Source organism: Megascapheus bottae, chromosome X, assembly GCF_031878675.1.
Source record: "Megascapheus bottae isolate mThoBot1 chromosome X, mThoBot2.hap1, whole genome shotgun sequence".
Classification (NCBI taxonomy): Eukaryota; Metazoa; Chordata; class Mammalia; order Rodentia; family Geomyidae; genus Megascapheus; species Megascapheus bottae.
The window spans coordinates 54,806,690-54,828,679 of NC_143547.1; the positions used below are offsets into that span (position 1 = coordinate 54,806,690).

The 21,990-nt window shown below is 39.1% G+C and overlaps 1 pseudogene; it reads right to left on the bottom strand.

The window, feature by feature from the left end:
* Nucleotides 1-363: 363 nt before the first annotated feature.
* The window catches only part of LOC150041115 (SWI/SNF-related matrix-associated actin-dependent regulator of chromatin subfamily E member 1 pseudogene), a 30,476-nt pseudogene continuing 8,849 nt past the window's right edge, over nucleotides 364-21,990 (bottom strand).

Genomic DNA, 21,990 nt, shown 5'->3' on the forward strand with positions numbered 1-21,990 from the left:
AACAAAAGGACCTGAGACCCTTATCTCCAATTAACCTCTAGTAAATGCCAAGTGGGGCTTGGCTCAAGGGGAAGGGCGGTAGCCTTGAGCTGAAGAGCTCAGGGACAGTACCCAGACACACACCCACAGTTCACACCCCATGATCTACAGAAAAAAAGAATATGAAATAAAAAATAGTTCTCTCAGTGAATAGGCTGATTTCTGACTTTAAATGTTCTGGTAATTCATCTTATTTAAATATCATTTCAGAAAAGGGCACTTCTACACATTTGCTAGTCTCTTGAGAGATCCCCCCCTTTTGTTGAAATAAAAAAACAATTTTTCATTAAAAAAGTATTTAGGACACATAAAACAAAGGAACATCTATTCTTTCTTGTCCTCTGGGATGGGGTCTGTGGGCGGCTCCTGCACCATGGCGCTGTTGCTCTCAGAGCCAGTGTTGCTTCGCCGGTTCCTTCCTGGGCCACACTGTACATCCCATCCTGCTCATTCTCCTTGTCCTCAGGAGTGGACATGCCTTCTTCACCGTTATGTGGACTCTCTGCTGTTTCTTCGAAGCGTGTCTCCTCTGTGTCTATTGGAGTATTCTCGTCGTCCTTTTCTTCAGCTTTGCTGGCTCTTCCCAGGGAGTTTGCTCTGGGCAAACTCAGCCTGCCCCACAGCCTCCTTCTCCCTCTCCTGCTGTTTGCAGGCCTGCTCCTCTGCCAGGACGATTTCAGCCTCAGTTTTCTCCATATCCACTTCTACCTTCAGACCACACAACCTTTTCAGCTCCTTATTAAAGGAGTCTATGCTTTCCAGGAACTTCCTCTTCTTTTCCTGGTGTCCTTCCTCTATTTGAAGAAGCTCAGCTTCTAGTTTTCTTTATGTACCGTTAAGGACTGGACCTGTCAATTGAGGACCTGCGTTCTGGCTGTTATGACAACTGATGGGACATCTGGCACCACGCCCTTACTGAGGATCTCGCTGACGAGGCGGTGGTTACTGTGGAAACAGGCAGTGGCTGTATGCTTCATTGAGAAGCCATCGTCATAATCATCTGTGTCTTCAGCACGCTGAATGTTCATTTAAGGTTCCCCTTTCTTCGTGCGAGACCGTCTCTGTCGACTTTCTTCTAATGCAGCTTCTGTTCGGCTTTTTGCATTGATGTAGGCAAGGTATGCAGGGGAATTGTGATAGGCCTTCATATATTCATTGTACTCCATTTTTCTGCTTTGTATTTGTTTAAATATTCTTGTTTCTCATCAGTGAGATCTCACGAGATGCCACCAATAATCTTGTCCACCTCCCACAACTTTAGGTCGCGGTTGGAAGCTGTTACTTGGTCCCAGACTTTTCTGCTGTGCCTCATGCAGGGCATTAGCGGCTTATCTGGTGGCTTTGGGGGTTTTGGAATCATAGTACCAGAGGATCCTGTGACCCAGCTTTTGGTGCCCGGGTTCCCGCCCAGCCTGTAGTTGTTGTAGGAGAGATGGCTGTATGGATTGTATCCCACAACCACTGGTGTGCTGGGCCTTTGTGTTGGAGGAGCTGGGGTGGGAGGTGGGGCATAAGATGGTCTTTTATTTTGACATTTTGGAAGATTAGGTTCTCAGTTCCTTGAGAATGAATCTGAGACACCGCGGGCAGAGAAGGCTGCCACAGCTCCGGCTTTGCTGCTCTTTGTCCTGCGCTCTTCTAGAGAGATTTCTACACGACCAATAGGCTGTCTTACATTTGGCCACCTCTTATAGTGGTAAGACCACATTCATCTAAGCTCCATACGATTTTTTTTTACAACCTGATGATGAAGATGATGATAATACATCAGAAAATCTAGGTGTTCGCTAATTTTCAACTTTAAGCTTCTCTCTTACTTTCTTTGAGCTCTTTTGACTATAGTGCTATAGAACTTGTTTAAAACAGTAGGCTCTAGAGTCTTCTACATACTTGGGCACAAATCTCTTAAATGTAATTTTATAAGAAAGATATTTTCAAAAAGTCTATAATGGTCTATAATGAAATATTCATTTGCTAATTTTAGACTTATTTCAAGCTAAACGTTTCCCTCAGAAGCAAGATTTTTTTTCATTCACAGTGTCATGTTGTATAATGCCATTAAATTCATTCTCTTGCCCCTGTAAGCACTAGTTGGGGGGGGGTGAGGAAGGGAACAGCCTCAGCTCAGCATGGCTTCTGAGATTCTGAGGTATGTTACAAGCTCTGGCACATTTGTTGAATTGTAAATTCAAATCTGTGCACCATGTAATTAACATATTCCCGAAACAATAAATTAGCTCTGAGAGTTAAAAATGGAAACATGAGGTAAATCATAGGTATTTTTATTTAGGAAAGCATTTGGAAGGTATTATTGAGGGTTTTATTTAAGAAGAAATACCATATAAATTTCAAATGCTTTCATTGTCTGCAAACACAGTCCATACTTTATAGTATTATATCAAACTGGGGGTGCTTTCAAATGATGTAGACTAGCAAAATATCTAAATAAACTTCCTTAGGAAATTCAATATAAATATCTATGACCATTCTGCAGGCATTGAAGGACATCACCCCCCTCCATATATTCTGAATATACCACAAAGAATGAGGGAAAAATCTATGTTCAACAAATCAGAATCTTTAACCCTGCAGCAGCAGCTGAGTCTATGTATTAAAAATATGTTCAGGGGCCAGGAGCATGGCCTAGTGATAGGGTGATTGCCTAGCATGCATGAAGCTGTGGGTTTGATTCCTCAGTATTACATATATGAAAAAAGCCAGAAGTGGTGCTGTGGCTCAAGTGGTAGGGCACTAGCCTTCAGAAAGCCCAAGTATAGTCCCCAGTCCCTGAGTTCAAGCCCTAGTTCTGTCAAAAAAAAAGAATATGTTCAAAGCGGGGCACTGGTAGCTTATGCCTATAATCTTTAGTACTCTAAGAAGGCTGAGATCTGAAGATCTCAGTTTGAAGCCAGCCTATGCAAGAAAGTCTGTGAGACTCATTTCTAATAAGGAACTAAAAAGTTGGAAGTAAAGCTGTGACTCAAGTGATAAGAGCTGTAGTCTTCCTGAGCAAGCCTGGTGTTCCAGCCTCCAGACAGGAATAAGAAGGAGGGGGAGGAGGAGAAAAAGAAGAATGGAGAGGAGAAAGCAGAGGAAGAGGAAGAGGAGGAGCAGAAAGAAAGAGAAGAGGAAGAGGAAGAAGAAGAGGAAAAAGGAAGAAGAGGAAGAAGAAAATTGAGAGCTTATGAAAATAATGGCTTACGTTTGTACATAAAGACAGACAGACAAGGTGGTTGGTGACTTGGATTTAGTTATTCAACAGTACCATCTGGACCCAAGCTTGTTCTATTTTTCCGGATCTGCCATGGTTATGATGTTGACTTTTACATTCATGTTACTCTGAGTCATAGGATAACTGAGGAAGCTCCAGACATCATATTTGCATTCAAGACAGATTGACATCAGGAGGAGAAAAGAATTAGTGCCGATACACTCCTGGTTAATGTCTTAGTACCGGACTGTATCACATACTTATTACTATTTATAGAATGTTGAGGTATTTGGGGGAGGTTGTTTTTATTTCTATATCTGCAGTGCAGATTCTGCAATAGGAAATGCCAAGGGAATAGGAGGCTGGAAATGAATTAAACTAGTTAATTAACAAGACATCTCCTTCTTAGACCTGCTGTGGTAATGTTTCTCACAGTCAGCAGTGACACTGATAGCAATCTCACCAAATAGATTGGTATCCACTGATTTATGTTCTCAGAGTAGTTCTTTTCACTGTGAATTCAGTAGGAAGTCCAGGATGACTGGTCCAAGGGACATTTGGTGTCACAATTATGGTATCATCATGTGTCCTCTAATTTTTCTTCACTGCCTTTGATTCACTTTTTTTTCATCTTAGGATCAGTTGTCATGTCATCAGTTGTCATCTTTCATTAGCCTTAGAGACACTATTTGAAACATTTTTATAGCTCAGACATTAAGATTTGCTTCCAATAAATGTGTCTTGGAGTCAGTGTTGGTTAGCGGCTGTTGTCATATGATGGTTACTTAATACCGCTATAGGAAACGCAGCCAGAACTGTTGGAAGTCATTTCAGTGGATGCGTTTGGTTTCCATTTAAAATATCTTCAAAAAAGATTGCACTACCATTAAGTAAAACACAAGATCAAAACTTTATTTTAGAAGCAGAATGGTATGGCTATGGGGAAATGAAGTAAACATTAATATTGGTGGGGCTGGGATGCAGATCAATGGCAGAGCACTTGCCTAGAAAGTGCGACGTCCTGGGTTCAAGCCCCAGTACCAAAAAGAAAACACATACAAACGAACACCCATTAATATCAGAGAAGGAATTGCTCCAATCAAAACTTGAAGGATCAGGATCGGTGGCATTGAAGCAAATTCTAGAAATAACTGCAGACCTCCATTTCCCTTGTGTTTTGTGTTTGTTTGCAATGATGCCCCATGCATACTCTCAATGGCACAGAGACTTGGTGGGATAAAAAGACATGTATGTCAACAACATTGAGTAGGAAAAAAAATGGATTGTGAATGCAAGATTTAGAAAATCCTAACCGTTGAGTCTTGCTTGTATGTGCTTCCTATCTGTGTTGCAAGAGTGTTCTAAAATATGTCTAAACATTTCCACAAAAGTTCCATTGATAATTTTAAAAGAAAATATTTATTTGTGTATTCATTAATTGTAAGTCATGGGGCTTGAATTCTAGGTCGGTTCGCTGTCCCTGAGCTCTGCAGCTCAAGGCTAGGACTCTACCACTTTGAGCCACATCACTTTGGGTTTTCTGAAGGTTAACTGGTGATAAGAGTCTCATGGATTGTCATGTCCAGGCTGGCTTTGAACTGTATTCCTTAGATCTAAGCCTCCTGAGTAGCTAGGATTACAGTCAATAGCCACTAGTATCCGGCTAAAAAAATATTTAAATGGTAGGAAACTATTAGAGGCTATAATGCATTGATTGGCAGATGCTTTATTCTATATATGAAACATGGGTGTAGCCCTTATAGTCACTGCATACTTGATAAATTGTGTTTTGTATCTGAAGAAGCAGCTATGTCATTAATCTCCACCTGCCAAATGATAGGGGATAGAAAAGGGCAAATACATGGAATAGAATCTGCTTCTTGAGTGATAAATACTGCCATCAACTCTATTTCTCTCTCTCCATATATACTTACACACACAGACACACAGACACACAGACACACACACACACACACACACACACACGGTGAGAATGTAATAGGAAAGCAGATGTTATTGAATAATTTCAGTGAAGAAGCTCATGATACTCTTAAGCATCGCAAAATGTGTCTTCTCCTAAGACACATCCTTCTGTTACCTTTTCCCTATTGCTTCTACCATGCTCTGGAATATGCAGTTCCTATACCCAAATTCCTTGAATCTTTGCTTTCGCTTCCTAACATACTCCTTGGCTATTGGTTTTGACTAAGATTCAGCTGTTCTCAGAGTAGTAAACTTCCATCCCTCCCCTCATTTAATTTTTAATAATGCTATTTTAACAAAACAATCATATGGAAGGAGGCATGCTTTCTGTTTCTACTACCAAAACCAATCTTCACATTTAAAACTCCTCCCTCATGTTTATGTTCAACCAACTCCCTAATCATTTTATTACATTGACACATGAACACACCCTGAAATTGATTGCTTAGAGCAATGTTGACTTTAAATCTTAAATTCTTAAATCTCCCTCATTGACTACAGTCAACAGTTTTGCTTCTTTTCTCCAAACTTGAAAAGCTGCCTGGACTACTATATCCCCACTGGATCTACCACTATTCATGAGTGACTTTATAATGAATTCCACTAATGTATTAAGTATTTAACACTTATGTCCCAGATACTGTGCTCAACACAGTACGCACATTCCTAAATGTTGTTCTATTGAGACACAAAGATGACTAATCAAGTCGTCACATAAATATAATATGACAAACTGAAATAAATGCCATAAAGAACACAAAATATGAAGCCTGCATGTATAACAGGAAGAGACCAATTTCTTCTGGGAGGGAGTGTCAATGAAGACTCCAGAGGGAAGTGACCTTAGAGCTGAGACCGTGAAGGTTAAGTAAGAGTTCGCTAGGGAAGAGAGAAGAGAAAACCCTAAAGTTCAGAGAACAAAACATGCAAAGGCTGGGAAAGAATTCAGAGCATACCTCAAGAACGTAAAGCATGTCAAAATGGCTTTATTGAAGAAATCAATTTGAAGGGCGTAGAAGTGTACAGAAAAGTTACAGGAAGAAGGAAATGCAGAAGGTTTGCATCCATGTTGCAGAAGATGCTGAGACAAATGAGAAATGATTTGATATAATATCTATACTTTAAAACATTATTTGGATGTAGCCTGGAAAGGGGTGATAGTAGATGCAGTAGCATAACAGTGATTGGCAGCTGGCAATCATCAATCTCCTTTTCTTTCTTAGCTAAACTCTAATTTTTAGATAGGTACTCTGGCTCTAAATACAATGTATCCTACTGTTCTTTCTTTGAATATTTTCATTTTCTCAAATAATTGTACAAAAAGTTGCCAGTCAACAGAGCAGTTTATGCATGTAGTACCTCTTGATCAGTCACTTCTAGGAACACTCTCAACCATCCCACCTCCCACCACCCCTCCCCTCACTTTAATTTTTATGTTATGTATTGAATTTTTTGCCATTTAACAAAGTGATTTATGTATACAATCCATCTTGATCTCTGACATCCCTTCACCATTTCATCCCTCCCTCTTCCATCCACACATTCCCATAGGTTCTCAATTCTTTGGTATATTAAATGAATTATTGCCTGCATTCTACTGCTTTCTGCCTTTTTACAGCTCTAGAAAGTTATGTGACTAAATTCTGGCAAGTGAAAAAGGGAAATGTACAGGATTTCCAAGAACTCTCCTTTAAGAAGGTTCATACCACCTGGCCATTTTCACGTTTTTATTTTGAATGTAGACATAGAATGCATGCAACCTGGAAATGTGCAACCTATGAGCCTCATTCGGAAAAAAAGGAGTTGACGCAGTTACCTGGAACCATTCAGATTGCATGTCATATTATATAGCAATATTCTACATAAAATAGGACAATATAAGAAGTCTGGGTTTTTTTTAAATATTTTTTATTGTAATTAATAAAAGGGTTACATGATATTTGCCAGACAGAAGGTGCATTAATTCACATACATTGATACCCTTTCACATGTCTTGGTACCCATTACCCACCCCCAGACCCACCACCCATCCTCCGTCTTGGTTTTCCCCCCTTCCCTATCAAATTTCAAATAAACAAATACAAATAAACTCAATATATCAGAAAACAAGGTGAGATACTGTAACAATATGAGATACCCAAGGGACAGCAAAGGAGATGAGAGATAACATAGTACATTAAGGACAACAATCATTCGTTATATGGCTTTTGTTTCAATATCCTGGAGGTCCTTCATACTATACGGCCTTATGTATCAAGGTTTTGCTCTATGGCAAATCTCTGCTAGGAGAGCCCAAGATTTCTACTGATTATGACAAATGAGGGAAACCATTGAGCCTAAGTTCCTTTGAGTCTGGCTTATTTCACTTAATATGATTTCTTCTAAGTATTTCCATTTCCTAACAAATGGGACGATGTTGTTTTTTCTGAAAGCAGCATAGAATTCCATTGTGTACAAATACCACATCTTGTTGATCCACTCATCAACTGAGGACATCTAGGTTGGTTCCATATCTTTGCTATGGTGAATAATGCTGCAATGAACATTGTTGTGCTAGTGGATTTAGTATGCCCTAGATTCTGGATGGTTGGGTAAATGGCAAGTAGTGGAATTGCTGGGTCATAGGGGAGCTCTATGTTTAGCCTTTTGAGGCACTGCCATACTGCTTTCCATAGTAGTTGAACGAGTTTGCACTCCCACCAACAGTTTAGTAGTGATCCCTCCTGGCCACATCCCCTCCAGCATCTGTTATTATTCGTTTTCCTGATCCTGGACATTCTAACAGGAGTGAGGTGGAATCTTAGAGTTGTTTTGATTTGCATTTCTTTTATGACCAGAGATATTGAGCATTTCTTCATGTGCCTATAGGCCATTTTTGTTTCTTCTTCAGAGAAGACTCTCTAAATCTTTGGCCCATTTTTAATGGGATGGTTGTTACTTTGGAGATTAGTTTGGAGTGATTCAATTTTTTGAGTTGTTGATATATTTTAGATATAAGGCCTTTGTCCATTGTTTGGTTGGTGAAGATCTTCTCCCACTCTGTAGTCTTCCTAATTAATTTAGTAGCTATGTCCTTTGCCATACAGAAGCTCTGCAGTTTAATGCAGTCCCACTTATCCAGCCTTTCTCTGATTTGTTGTGATTCTTGGTCCTTATTAAGAAAGTTTCGACCTGTGCCAAGGAGGCCTAGTATATCTCCTATTCCTTCTTGTAAAGTTTTCAGTGTGTCAGCTTTTACCTCCAGGTCTTTGATCCATTTGGAGTTAATCCTAGTACAGGGTGACATAGAAGGATTCAACATTAGTTTTCTGCAGGTGCTTAACCAGTTCTGCCAGCACCACTTGTTGAAGAGGCTATCTTTCTTCCATTCTATTTTTTGGCTCCCTTGTCAAAGATTAGGTGGCCATAGGTCTGTGGTTTAATATCTCGGTCTTCAGTTCTAGTCCATTGATCTTCAGGCCTGTTCTTGTGCCAGTACCAAGCTGTTTTGATAATTATAGCCCTGTAATAGAGTCTAAAGTTTGGAATTGAAATTCCTCCAGCACTGTTCTTTCTGCTAAGAAGTGTTTTTGCTATACGGCGTCTTTTATTATTCCATATGAAATTTTGAATTGCCTCTTCTATTTCTTTAAAGAATGGCATTGGGATATTGATGGGTATTGTGTTGAATTTGTAGCTAGCCTTTGGCAAGATTGTCATTTTCACAATGTTGATTCTTCCAATCCAGGAGCATGGGAGGTTTTTCCATTTCCTTAGTTCTGCTTTAATTTCCTTTTTTAGGGTTTTAAAGTTTTCATCAAAAAGGTCCTTTACATTCTTAGTTAAGTTAATTCCTAGGTACTTTATTTTCTTTGAGGCTATTGTGAAAGGGGTTGTTTTCCTGATTATTGCCTCATTCCTCTCACTGTTGGCGTAAAGGAAGGCAGTTGAATTTTTTAAATATATTTTTTATTGTAATTAATAGAAGGGTTACAAGATATTTGCCAGATAAATGGTGCCTTAATTCCCACACATTGATACTCTTTCACATGTCATGGTCCCCATTTCCCTTCCCCCCTCCCCCACCCCTCATCTTGTTTTCCCCCATTCCCTATCCAATTTCAGATAACCAAATACAAATATATCCGATATATCAGGTAACAAAGTGAGATAGTGTAACAATATGAGATAACCAAGGGACAGTAGAAGTGATGAGAGATAACATAGTACCTTAAGAACAACAATCATTAGTTATATGGGTTATGTTTACATCATATTTTAAATGACAAGTTTAACAAACAATTGTTCAAGGAGGGAATCTCTAATTACATTCTCTGGAACTTAGTCTTTAGAACTTAATCAAAATTAGGCTAACGGTTTGCATGTCATAGAAACATATCAGTTTATGAAATAAAACGTTATGATTATAGAGTCATAGGTTTTTTTGTCTATATAGTTATGTTTGTATTTCCATTACCATGTCCATTGCTTTGGGTATGCAGTTATTGAGTCCTCGCTCTTGTACACTTTGAGGAAGGCAGTTGACTTTTGAGGGTTAATTTTATAGCCTGCTACTCTTCCAAAGTTTTGAATCAGCTCAAGGAGCTTGGGAATAGAGTCTATCGGATTCCTTAAATACAGAATCATGTCATCTGCAAAGATGGATAGTTTTACTTCCTCTTTCCCTACTTGGATCCCCTTTATGCTTGCTTCTTGCCTTATTGCACTGGCTAGGAATTCTAGTACTATGTTAAGGAGCAGTGGAGAGAGTGGGCATCCTTGTCTCGTTCCTGATTTTAGAGGGAATGGCTTTAGATTTTCACCATTAAGTGTAATACTAGCAGTGGGTTTCTCATACACAGCCTTTATTATATTGAGGAATGTTCCATGGGTTCCTAGTTTCTCCAGAGCTTTTAACATAAAGGGGTGTTGGATCTTGTCAAATGCCTTTTCTGCATCTATTGAGACAATCATGTGATTTTTGTCCCTGCTACTGTTGATGTGTTGAATTATATTAATTGATTTGCGTATGTTGAACCAGCTTTGCCTCCCTGTGATGAATCCAGTTTGATCATAGTGTATAATTTTTTTGATGAGTTGTTGTAGATGGTTGGCCAGTATTTTGTTGAGAAGTTTTGCATCGATGTTCATCAAAGAAATAGGTCTATAGTTCTGTTTCTTTGATGACTCTCTGTCTGGTTTGGGGATGAGGGTTATACTGGCTTTACACAATGAGTTTGGTAAAGAACCTTCATTTTCAATTTCGTTGAAGAGCTTGAGGAGTATTGGTGTGAGCTCTGCTTTGAAGACCTTACAGAATTCAGCTGTGAATCCATCTGGTCCTGGGCTTTTCTTAGGTGGAAGTTCTCTAATTGCCATTTCTATTTCAGAGCTTGAAATAGGCCTGTTGAGTTGGGTTAGTTCTTCTTGGTTCAGTGTGGGTATGTTAATATTGGCTAGGAATTCATCCATTTCTTCTAGATTCTCAAATTTGTTGGTGTAAGGTTTGAAAAGTATTCCCTCATGATATTCTGGATCTTGGTAATTTCTGTCGTGATATAACCATTTTCGTCTGCGATTTTGTTGATTTTGATATGCTCTCTTCTTTTTTTGGTAAGTGTTGCTAAGGGTTTGTCAATTTTGTTAATTCTTTCAAAGAACCAACTCCTTGTTTTTTTGATTCTTTCTATAGTTTTTTTTGGATTCCAAATCATTTAATTCTGCTTTGATTTTAATAATTTGCTTTCTTCTACTGGGATTAGGGTTGGTTTGTTGCTCTTTTTCCAGGAGCTTAAGGTTAGACATTAACTTGTTTGTTTGTGATTTTTTCAGCTTGTTGTTGTAGGCACTCAGGGCTATAAATTTTCCTCTGAGTACTGCCTTTGCTTTGTACCAAAGGAGTTGGTATTTTGTGTGCTCCTTATTGTTAAATTTCGTAAACTGTTGGATTTCTGTTCTGATTTCTTCGATGACCCATTGGTGATTCAACAATGTGTTGTTCAGTCTCCATGAGTTACAGGGTTTTCATTGGTGGAGATGTGTGTTCAGTTCCAGTTTGATGCCCTTGTGGTCTGAGAGTGTGCAGGGAATAATTTCAGTGTTTCTGAATCTGTCCAGGTTTGTTTTATGGCCTAAGATGTGGTCTATTTTGGAAAATGTTCCATGTGCTGCTGAGAAAAACATATATTGTGTCGTTGCTGGGTGGAATATTCTGCAGATGTCTGTTAGATCTAGTTGGTCTATATAGTTGTTCAGTTCCAAGGTTTCTCTGTTGAGTTTTTGCCTTGTTGATCTGTCCATAGGTGAGAGTGGTGTGTTAAAGTCACCGACATTCACTGTGTTTCGATCTATGTATGGTTTCAGTGTAAGTAAAGTTTGCTTGATGAAGTTCGGAGCTCCGGGATTGGGTGTGTAAATATTTAGGATCTTTATGTCTTCCTGGAGGAAAGATCCTTTTATTAGTATGTAGTAACCTTCTTTGTCTTTTCTTACTAATTTTAGTTTGAAGTCTAGTTTATCTGATATGAGGATGGCAACTCCAGCCTGTTTATGGGGGCCATTAGCTTGATAGAGTTTATTCCAACCTCTCACTTTCAAAAGATGATTGTTTTTTGGGGTAAGATGTGTCTCTTGAAGACAGCAGAACAATGGCTCTTGCTTTTTGATCCAACTAGACAGCCTATGCCGTTTAATTGGAGAGTTAAGTCCACTGATATTGAGAGTTAGGATTGAGAGATATTTATTAGTTCCTACCATTTTAAAAAGCTTTTATTAGGGCCTGTGTCTTGACAGTTCTTGTGGTCCTTAGATGGTATGCTATTTAGGTGCCATTTCTTTCCCTATATTGCATTTATTTTGGTTTTCTATGTATAGAACATCTTTGAGAATTCTCTGTAGTGTTGGTTTTGTTGCGACATATTGTTGCAGTTTTCCCTGGAATGGAATGTTTTTATTGTTCCCTCAGTTATGAATGAGAGCTTAGCTGGGTACAGTATTCTTGGTTGTTAGTTATTTGACTTACGGGCATTACATATATGCTTCCAGTAACTTCTTGCTTGCATGGGCTCTGCTGAGAAATCTGGGGTAATTCTGATTGGTTTTCCTTTATAGGTTACTGATCCCTTTTCCCTGGCTGCCTTTAGGATCCTTTCTTTGGTTTCTATTGATCCAGTTCGGATTATGATGTGGCGGTGGGATGTTCTTTTCTGGTCACGTCTGTTTGGGGTTCTAAAAGCTTCTTGTATCTGGATGGGCCTGCCCTTCTGGATATTTGGGAAATTCTCTGAGATGATTCCCTGAAGTATATTTCCAATACCAATGACCTCTTTCTCCAGGCCCTACTCAATACCAATTAGCCTTAAATTAGGCTTCCTAATTGTATCTTGGACCTCCTGAAGCGCTCTCTCATTTTTCCTAGATTTGGATTGACTCATTTTCTGTTCTTTCTCTATAATAACTAAATTATCTTCAGCCCCAGAAATTCTCTACTCTGCATTGTCTAACCTGCTATAAAGCTATCTACTTTATTTTTCATCTCCCTTGCTTCTAATTGCTCATTTTTGATGCCTTGCATCTCTTCTTTTAGATCATGTATGGATTTCTTTAGCTCCTTGATTTCCATTTGAGTGGTTAGCTCAGAAGCTTTATTTTCTTTGGACATTTGCCGGAGTTCAGTCACTTTTTTCTTTGTGGATTCTATGAATTCATCCATTTTTCTTTGAAAAACCTTTATTATGGCCTCCTTTATGGCTTCTTCTTTTTCACTTATCACCTTGTTTATGGTTTCCTGTTGTTTAGCTATGGCTTCCTCCCTTATCTCTTTCTTTATATTTTCACATTTTTCATTAATGATGTTTATCAATTGCATTTGTATAGCACTTGGAAGACTCTCCTCTAGGTTTGCCAGTGACTGTTCCATTGTCTGTTTACATTGGGTGGGGGATGTTGTTTCTTGATTTGACATTTTTCTTGAGTTTCTTGTTCTGCCCATTTGAAAATGGGAGCAAGATTAATACTAAACACGATTATAGTTTTTCAGATATAACCAACCTAGACCTCTGTAGCTGGCAGCCGCTAGATGTTCACAAGTTTTGATTGGTGTTATCACTCTTTCTTTTTGTGCACTTACAGACCGGTCTAATACAACCACTGATAAGCGATATATACCCAAAACAATAAGCCTCTCAATCCAATCTCTATTGTCTTTCAGTCCCTCTAAGCCTAGAGAATAATTAAACACCTAGATTTACAGTATTGCTCAACAGCCATCAAGTGTTGATCCGTGCAATATAAGGGTTGAAAGACGAACAGAGGTCCAGAGATAGAAAAATAGAATGAGAGAGGTCAGGGGAGGTACAAGAGGATTAACGTAGGAGGCTAAGAATATTGTAGTAATGAAGAAAAGGTATAGCGTAAGGATAACTGACCTAAGTTGGTAAGTAGGTAGCGTATTTGAGTACAAAGTTTGGAAAGTATTAGAATAAAACTTATGTGTTGCTGCACGATTAGCTCTTAGCCCAATCAGTTGCCTCACAGTGGACCATGGGATGGATGTGCGAGCTTCCGTCTGAGCGCGCTGGGCAGACTTTTTCCTGTGCTGCTTCCAGGGGCGGCCCCCAGCCAAGTGTCTGGGGTTTGAGACTTTCCAGGGGCTCTCAGTAGGACCAGCAGGAGACCGCTCTATTCCCAGGGGCGGGGCCCAGCTGAGGACATGGTCTCCAAGGGTGGAGCCGCGCCTTTTTGATTCTCAGAAGGCGAGCTTGGCTGCTGGTTGGCCCTTCAGAACCCTGCTGTGTTTCCACTGCTTTGTCAGAGAGTCTGTGACTGTGGGGGGCCCCTCAGTGCTGTCTTGCTCAGGATTCCCAGCTGGAGGGTTCCCCGCTCAAGAATTGAGGGGGGGCAGATGCTGGCTCCTATTTTCCCCACACCCCCTACCCGCTGTTGTAAGGCGGGGTCCCAGCGCCCTCCACTCTCCAAATCCAGTGGCCTGGGAGAGGAGCCTGGTGGGCAGGTGGGAGCTGGGACAATTCCGCCTCCCCTGGTGGGGTGCTGAGTCTTAGGGTCCACCGGCTTGTTAGTCTCAAGTCAGAGGGCTGGGGGTTGAGCCCGTTGGGCGGGTGGGAGTTGGGACAGCTCCGTCTCCCTTGGTGGGGTGCTGGGTCTTAGCACTGCCCGCCTGTCAGTCTCCAGTCAATGGCCTGAGGGAGGGGGCTATTGAGGGAAGGGACAGGATTCTAAATTCCTTGCCCCCCTGCTCCTGCCAGTCTTTCTCAGGCGGGGTGAAGGGGTCTGAGTCAAGTTCTATTGCTTGGCACCGCTCTGCTTTCCCTATGTGTTTGGGGACGCCTGTATTACTCACGCCTCTGCGTTCCATCTGTGGGTGTTCCACGGTGGTGGGGAGTCTTTCACTCCCCTTGGTTCACTGCCGCCTCCTGTGTTCCGCGTCTGGGTTCCGCTGCTTGCTGTTCTGGTTCCGCGTCTGGGTTCCGATGCTTCCGCCGCTCGCTGGCCCGGTTCTATGCTGGTTTCTGCAGTGGTCAGGCTGCCCGGCCTGGCAGCCTCCGCCCGCTGCCACTTTTCGGGGCTTGGAGCCGGCGGAGAGAGGTGGGGGAGGGGTCCTCGCATTCCGAATTCTTTGAGAAAGTTGGATGGGAGCTTTATCTGGATTTCTTTTCTGGTTTGAGTCCTTATCCGTTGCTTTTTGAGTTTGTTGTTTTGGATTTCTTAAGATAATTGGTTCGTGGGATTCCCTGGTTCTCTCTTTTTGTGAGAGAGCTAGGCAGTGTCCCTATTGTCTCAGCGCCATCTTCGGAAAAAAAAAAAAAAGAAGAAGTCTGGGTTTTTCTGACCATATAGCAAACATATTAGACTGCAAGTGTTTTTCGGGCCATCTTTTACAAAGTAAAGAAATAACTTTAGTAAGAAAACAGTTCCCTGTTTCCTGGTCTCATGACCTGAAAGTTCCCTCTGGAGGTCAAACGTGGTGGTCTATGTCTGTAGTCTAAGCTATACAGTAGTCAGAGGTAAGAGGATGATCATCTGGGCAAAAGCATGAGACCTTGTCTAAAAAGTAAACTAAAGTGAGGCAATTTATAAAGTAACCACAAAGATAAAAATGCCTAAGCAGTAACTGAAGTAAGGTGGAAGAAATTGATGGGAAAATCTTAAAACTCTATTAGCATGTGAAAGAAAATGTAAGCTGAAGAAACAGAGGAAAAGCGAAATAGGAAGAAAGAACATTAAGTCTTCAGTTTCCCTTAATCTACATATGTGAATCTCTAAAATTCAATATAATCCCAACTAAAATATCAATAGCCTCTTATTATAAATGAAAGAGCAATCATGAATTTTGTCTGGGAAAATAAACAAGGGGAGTAATTAGGAAAAGTTTGAAATATAAGAGTAATAAGGAGAACAAATCCTACCAGATGTTAGGCAGTTAAAATAATTAAAATGGCATGATACTGGAGAAGAAATAGATCAATGGGACAGAGTATAGAAGCTTGGAAATTGAAATTAATATGGAAATGAGTATAAAATTTAGATTAGAATAGAGTCACATTTTCAATCTGTGGGGAAAGGTACAAAAATGACATTGTAACCACTAGGGAAACTGCATATGGGAATTATTTCTCTGTTTAATCTTGCAGCATTGGCATTGAACCTGTGGCTTTTTTCTCCAGGTGCAGTCTGAGTTGAGTCGTGCCCCAACCCTTTTGTTTACATTTTTTTGAAATAATGCATTACCAAATTTCCCAAGCTGACCTGGTCCTTCTGCTTCTGCATCATCTTGCAGAGCCTAACCTCAATTGAACAATGATTCTCCTAATCAAATACTTAAGCATTAAAAAATTTCAAAGAAAAAATATGAGGGAACTCATTTCTAATCCAAAATAAGGAAAGCCATTCTAAGCTACACTTCCTGTAGACACAGATACATACATGTATGTCATATACATATGAGCACTCACACATACTTTTTTTTCCTATTGGTCCTGGGGCTTGAATTTAGGGTGCAGGCCCTGTTCCTGAGATACTTTTTTTTTCTCAAGGCTAGCATTTGACAATTTTGAGTCCTAGCTTTACGTCCGGTTTTTCTGGTGGTTAATTAGAGATAAGAGTCTCAGGGACTTTTTGAGTAGCTTGGCTTAGAGATATAAGCCACCAACATCTGGAGTACACATATTTATTTTTTCTGGAAACTATTATATGTAACTTTCACTAATGGTTATCTTGGTGTAAAAATTAAGGAATGTGAACAGAGAAAGTCTAAGTCCCCATTGTATATCCTTTTCTAGCATTTAAAATACCTAACTTTATCTACATACTTCTTTTACAAAAATATCTGATTAGCACTGAAAAAAAAGACTAGTTAGCTTGAGAAGGAGATTATGGACCACTATATTTACTTATTTTTGTTCTTTTACCCTTTTATATTAAAAAAGTCCTAATAAGGACTGTATTATTGTTTCATTGTCCCCAGAATGTAACACAGATGTCCACAAGTGAATATACGGAAACATGCTCAGTTTCAATAAGGAAAGTTTTTAAGGGAGTAAATGAGATGGTCTCACTTCTGACCCTTCAAACCAGATGCAGATATACCCACTACTTGCCCTCTCAGAACCTCAAAGGGTAGCAGCAAACATTAACCTACACTATACAATTACCCTCCCTGTTTGACTTGGATCTGTGTGTACCTTTTCTTTGCTCTGATGCCAGAGTCTTGGTTTTGTCTTTATCTTGGCTTCAATGCTCCTGTGTCTGGATCCTTCTTGATATGGCACACTTCTTTATTTTCTTTTGAGAGATTTGGACAGCAGATTCCCTGGATATGCTTAGGCTCAGCTTGCTCATCTCTCTCTGATTGTAACCTACATCCTTGGCCGCTCTCCCTAACAACTACTATTTCTTGCCTAATACAGAATCTGAAGGGTCAACCCTAGCCTACCTGAAAGACAGAGAGGAAGCAGATCAAATTTTAGAATTAAGCTGCAATTCAGAAATTTTGGATTGTATTTGCTGAAATGGTGTAATGAATGGCCGGACTGAAGTACATGTGCAGAGAAATTAAGGAGTCTTCTGGGTAACTATAACTAATAAAACAGAACAAAGGATGATTCCTTAACCCAGAATGGATCCTTAATCCTTTTAAATGAAAGAACAATTCTGGGCATGGAGTTTGGCCTAGTGGTAGAGTGCTTGCCTAGCATGCATGATGCCCTGGGTTCGATTCCTTAGTACCAGATACACAGACAAAGCCAGAAGTGGTACAGTGGCTCCAGTGCTAGAGCACTAGTCTTGAGAAAGCCTAAAGACAATGCCCAGCCCCCGAGTTCAAGCCCTAGGCAAGCAAAAACAGAAAAAGTCTGAGCATAATATGGTGGTTGGAATTCTGATCTATCTTTTAGGTTAATTCCTAAAATACTCATATCCAGCTGGGCACTTGTGTTTCATGCCTATAATTCTAGCTGTTCAGAAGACTAAGATCTGAGGCTCATTTTTCAAAGCCAGCCTGGCACAAAAGGACCTGAGACTCTTATCTACAATTAACCTCTAGAAAATGGAAGTGGGGCTTGGCTCAAGGGTAGGGTGGTAGCCTTGCTGAACAGCTCAGTGACATCACTTAGGCCGTGTTCAAGCCCCATGACCCACACACAAAAAATAATTATCACTTTACTTGTCTTCCTATTATGATGGACTCTATTTGAATGGATAAAATTAATAACAAAAATAAAGTCAAAGATGACAATGCTGGAAAGCATATGATAAAATGACACTTCTAGGAATGAAACAAAACTGCACTGCTAGGAATGTAGAATGCAGATTCCTCAAAATATGAAAAATACAACTGTCAGTAGCAAGTAGTAGCTGAAGCCTATAATCCTAAGTACTCATAAGGCTAAAATCTTAGGACAGAGTTTCAAAGCCAGCCCAGGCAAATTCTCAAGACTTTTATTTCCAACTAAGTTGCAAAATGTCTAGCTGTAAGTATGGCCCAAGTGATAAAGTGCCAGCTGAGCAAGCAAGCCAAACAAGCACAATGAATTGTCACCTCCATACCAGAAAACAAGTATAAAGAAAAAAAACAAAAAGGAATGTGGTATAGACACATAATGCATTATTTATATCCTATGATGACATGGGTCGACTGGAGAACATCACTCTATGAAGTATACAAGTATAAGAACAAACACCACAAACATGATCTCACTTATGTGGAATATAGATGAGTTGATCTCATATAAACTGATATCAGAAGAATGGTTTCCAAAGGCAGAGGAGAATAGAAAGTCGAGAAAGGATTAGGACATGGATATTTACAAACACCTACATAGAAGTAGGGAACTCTGCTGAGATTCTATTACACAGAACTGACTACAAATGCAAAGATAGATTTGTGAAATTTTAAACATAGTTACAAAATAAATTAGGCAAGGAGAGTGAATAGAGTGAGCTATACTGAAATAACTTAGATTTGAGAGTGAAGGTGACAAAACCAAACTCATTGAAAGCTCTTGAAAGCTAGAGTGTAAGGAATTGAGGAAAATAAGAGTAAGCATGGAAGTATAGCATATGATGAGTATGGGAAATATCCTGGTGAAACCTCTTTGAACAATGTTAGAAAGGTGAAACATTTTTGTGAGGGCTGTGGATAGTAGTGATAAAGCAGAGGGTAAAAGGGGGTGAATATGGTCATGTGAACGTGGAACAATGAAGCTTGTTCACATTGGTTCAGGATGAGGGAGGGGGTGAAGGAGATAAGTTTTTTCAAAGTACATTGTACCCACATGTAGACATATCAAAATGAAAACAGCCAGGCACTGGTGGCTCACAGCTGTAATCCTAGCTACTCAGAAGGCTGAGATGTGAGGATAGTGGTTCAAAACCTGGGCACTAAAGTCCATGAGACTCTTATGTCCAGTTAACCACCAGAACACCGGAAGTGGTGCTGTGGCTCAAGGGGTAGAGCACTAGCCTTGTGTTGAAGAAGAGCTCAGGGTCAGTGCCCAGGGATACTTCAAGCCCCACGATCAGAAAAACAAACACTATGCAACAATTAATAATAAAATTTGAAAAGTTTAAATGTACTTTGTTTGCATTTATGAGAGAATAGCAGTAAACTGGTAGAGTGGCTCAAGTGGTAAGGGCACCAACCAAAAATAGAACAATGAAACTGTTGAAATTGTCTTAGAATTACATAGGGAGATATGGAGGAGGGATAGAGTTTGATCAGGATATGATGCATGCTTGAATGGAAATGTCACAATTTTCACCTTACCTTGGAGAGCTAAGGTATGGATTTTTAAAGTATTTTAGGCTAGGTGCAGCTACAATCCTGGCTTCTCAGAAGGCTGAGATCTGAGGACCTGGGTTCAAAGCCACACTAAGCAGAAATATCCATGATACTTTTATCTCTAATTAATCACACACACAAAAAAGCTGGAACTGGAGATATGACTCAAGTGGTAGAGTGCTAGTCCTGAGGAAAAGAAGCTCAGGAACAGTGCCTAGGCCCTGAGTTCAAGACCCAGGACTTGCCCAAAGTCTTTTACTCAATCTCACACTAGCTAGATTCATGATTTTCTTGACACTTTATTAGTAAAAATTCAGTATGAAATCCCTTCCAATTTTTGTCTCCATGTTCAAAAACCAGTCTAATATTCCCTTTTTTCTTGTATTTGATAAACAGCATCCTTCTTTGCCCAAAGAACTTATGCTCTGATTCCAAATGTAGCAGCATCCTCTATATCTTGTTCCAACAACAGAACTCCAGTCTCTCTTCTCTTTACCTTGGAAACATTACCAACTTTCTCATTACTTCAGAACACATTTTGTAGACCTGGAAGTATGGTCAATCTACCATTATCCTCTTTTCTGGTCTTTGCTGTCGGTTAACAGGAAGTAGTTCTTTACAATGGGTCTTCCAATATTTGTCTGTGGCCAGCTGATTTCATTTAGTATAATGTCTTCCAATGTCATGTCTGCTGTCGTAAGTGGCAGGATTTCTTTCTTACCTCAAGGCTAAACTATCATAAAATATCTTAGTATCTTCTGCAATTATTTGTGTTTTTCATCCATGACAGACATTAGAGTCATTTTCATATCTTGGCTATTGAGGTACCTGTATTGTTTTCTTAGCAGTATATCCTCAGAGGAGGAATTGCTGGCTCTTTTGGTACTTCTCTTAGTACTTCTATATTTTGGAGGAAGGACCACTGTTTTTCTTTCCCAGTGGCTGCATTAATGTCCAACACTATCAACAGTGTATACGGGTTTCTTTCCTAATAAACCTAAAACAATTTTTTAACCTTTTGTCTTATTGATAATAGATACTCCAACAGGTGTGAGATGATAGCTTGCTGTGCATTTGATAATTAGGGTTGAGTTCCTTTTCATAGAATTATTGGCCATTTGTGTGCCTGCTTTGGAACAATGTCTATTCAGATCCTTTGTGTATCTTTAATCAGGGTGAGGTTTGTGTTTTATTACTGAGTTCTAAGAGTGCCATATATATAATGGATATTAACCCCTTATATGATACATAGTTTTTAAATACTTTCCCTCCATTCCATAGATTTCTTTCCACTTGATTGGTTGTATCTTTTCTGTACATGAGTTTATGAGTTGATGTAGCCAGCACTGCCTGTCCATTTTTGCTTGCATTGTCTGTACTTTTCTTGTCATATCAAAGAACTCATCAAGACCAATGCTTTCTATGTTTTCTAAGACTTTCATGTACTCAGGTCTTCAACTTAGTTTTAATTCAAACTTAGCTAATTTTTGTATGGTGCAAGAGAAAGATCCAATTTTCATTTTTGGCAGAAGAATATCATTTATCAAAAATCATTTAAATGAAAAAACTATCTTTTCCCTATTTTGTATTCATGAATTATTATAAAATGAGTTGATCATGAATTCATGAATTTTCTATTTTGTTCCATTGGTCTATGTCTTCTTGGTGCACCAGCTTATTTTTATTACTATAGTTTGGTAATTTAATTTGAAAATTGGAACATTTTGGACCTATAACTTTAATTTTGCTCCTCAGTATTATTTTGGCTTTGGAGACCTTTTGTGGGTTGATTTAAATTTCAGGATGGTTTTCTGTTCATGTGAAAAATTCCGTTGGAATTCTGATGAGGATGGCATTGGAGTTCTGGACAGCTTCAGAGAATGTGGACATTTTGACAATATTGATTCTTGTGTTCACTATACATGATGTATCTTTTCATTTGTATGTTTCTTCAGTTTGCTCAGTTTTATACTTTAATGTAAAGCTCTTCTATGTCTTCAAATAGCTTTGTTTTTAACTATTTTATTATTTATAGGCAGGTATAAATATGATTTATTTAGTTTTTTTTCCACTAGCTTATTATTAGTTATATTTCATGTTCTTTAGAGACACAAATAGGAGAGATATATAAATAGTAGAATCTCAAAAAATCTCGTTTGAATATATTATTATGTATATGATCATAAGAATCTTTATTGATGATCATGATGCTTACTTCCAATTTGTACATCTGAATATCAGGCTGCATGTAATGCCTTTACATATGAATTCGTAGGTAGTGGTATACTTCATATTAGTAATAAGTGAATAATTTTAAATACTAATACAATTTAAATGACTTGCTTTGGAACTAAACAAAATCTATTTTAAAGTTTATTTAGAAGAATAAATATCTTGGAATAACCACAGTTTCCTTATATAGTAATAAAGGCCAATGAGATTTTGACCTCATAGAACTATCAGAAAAGTTATATTTTACAGT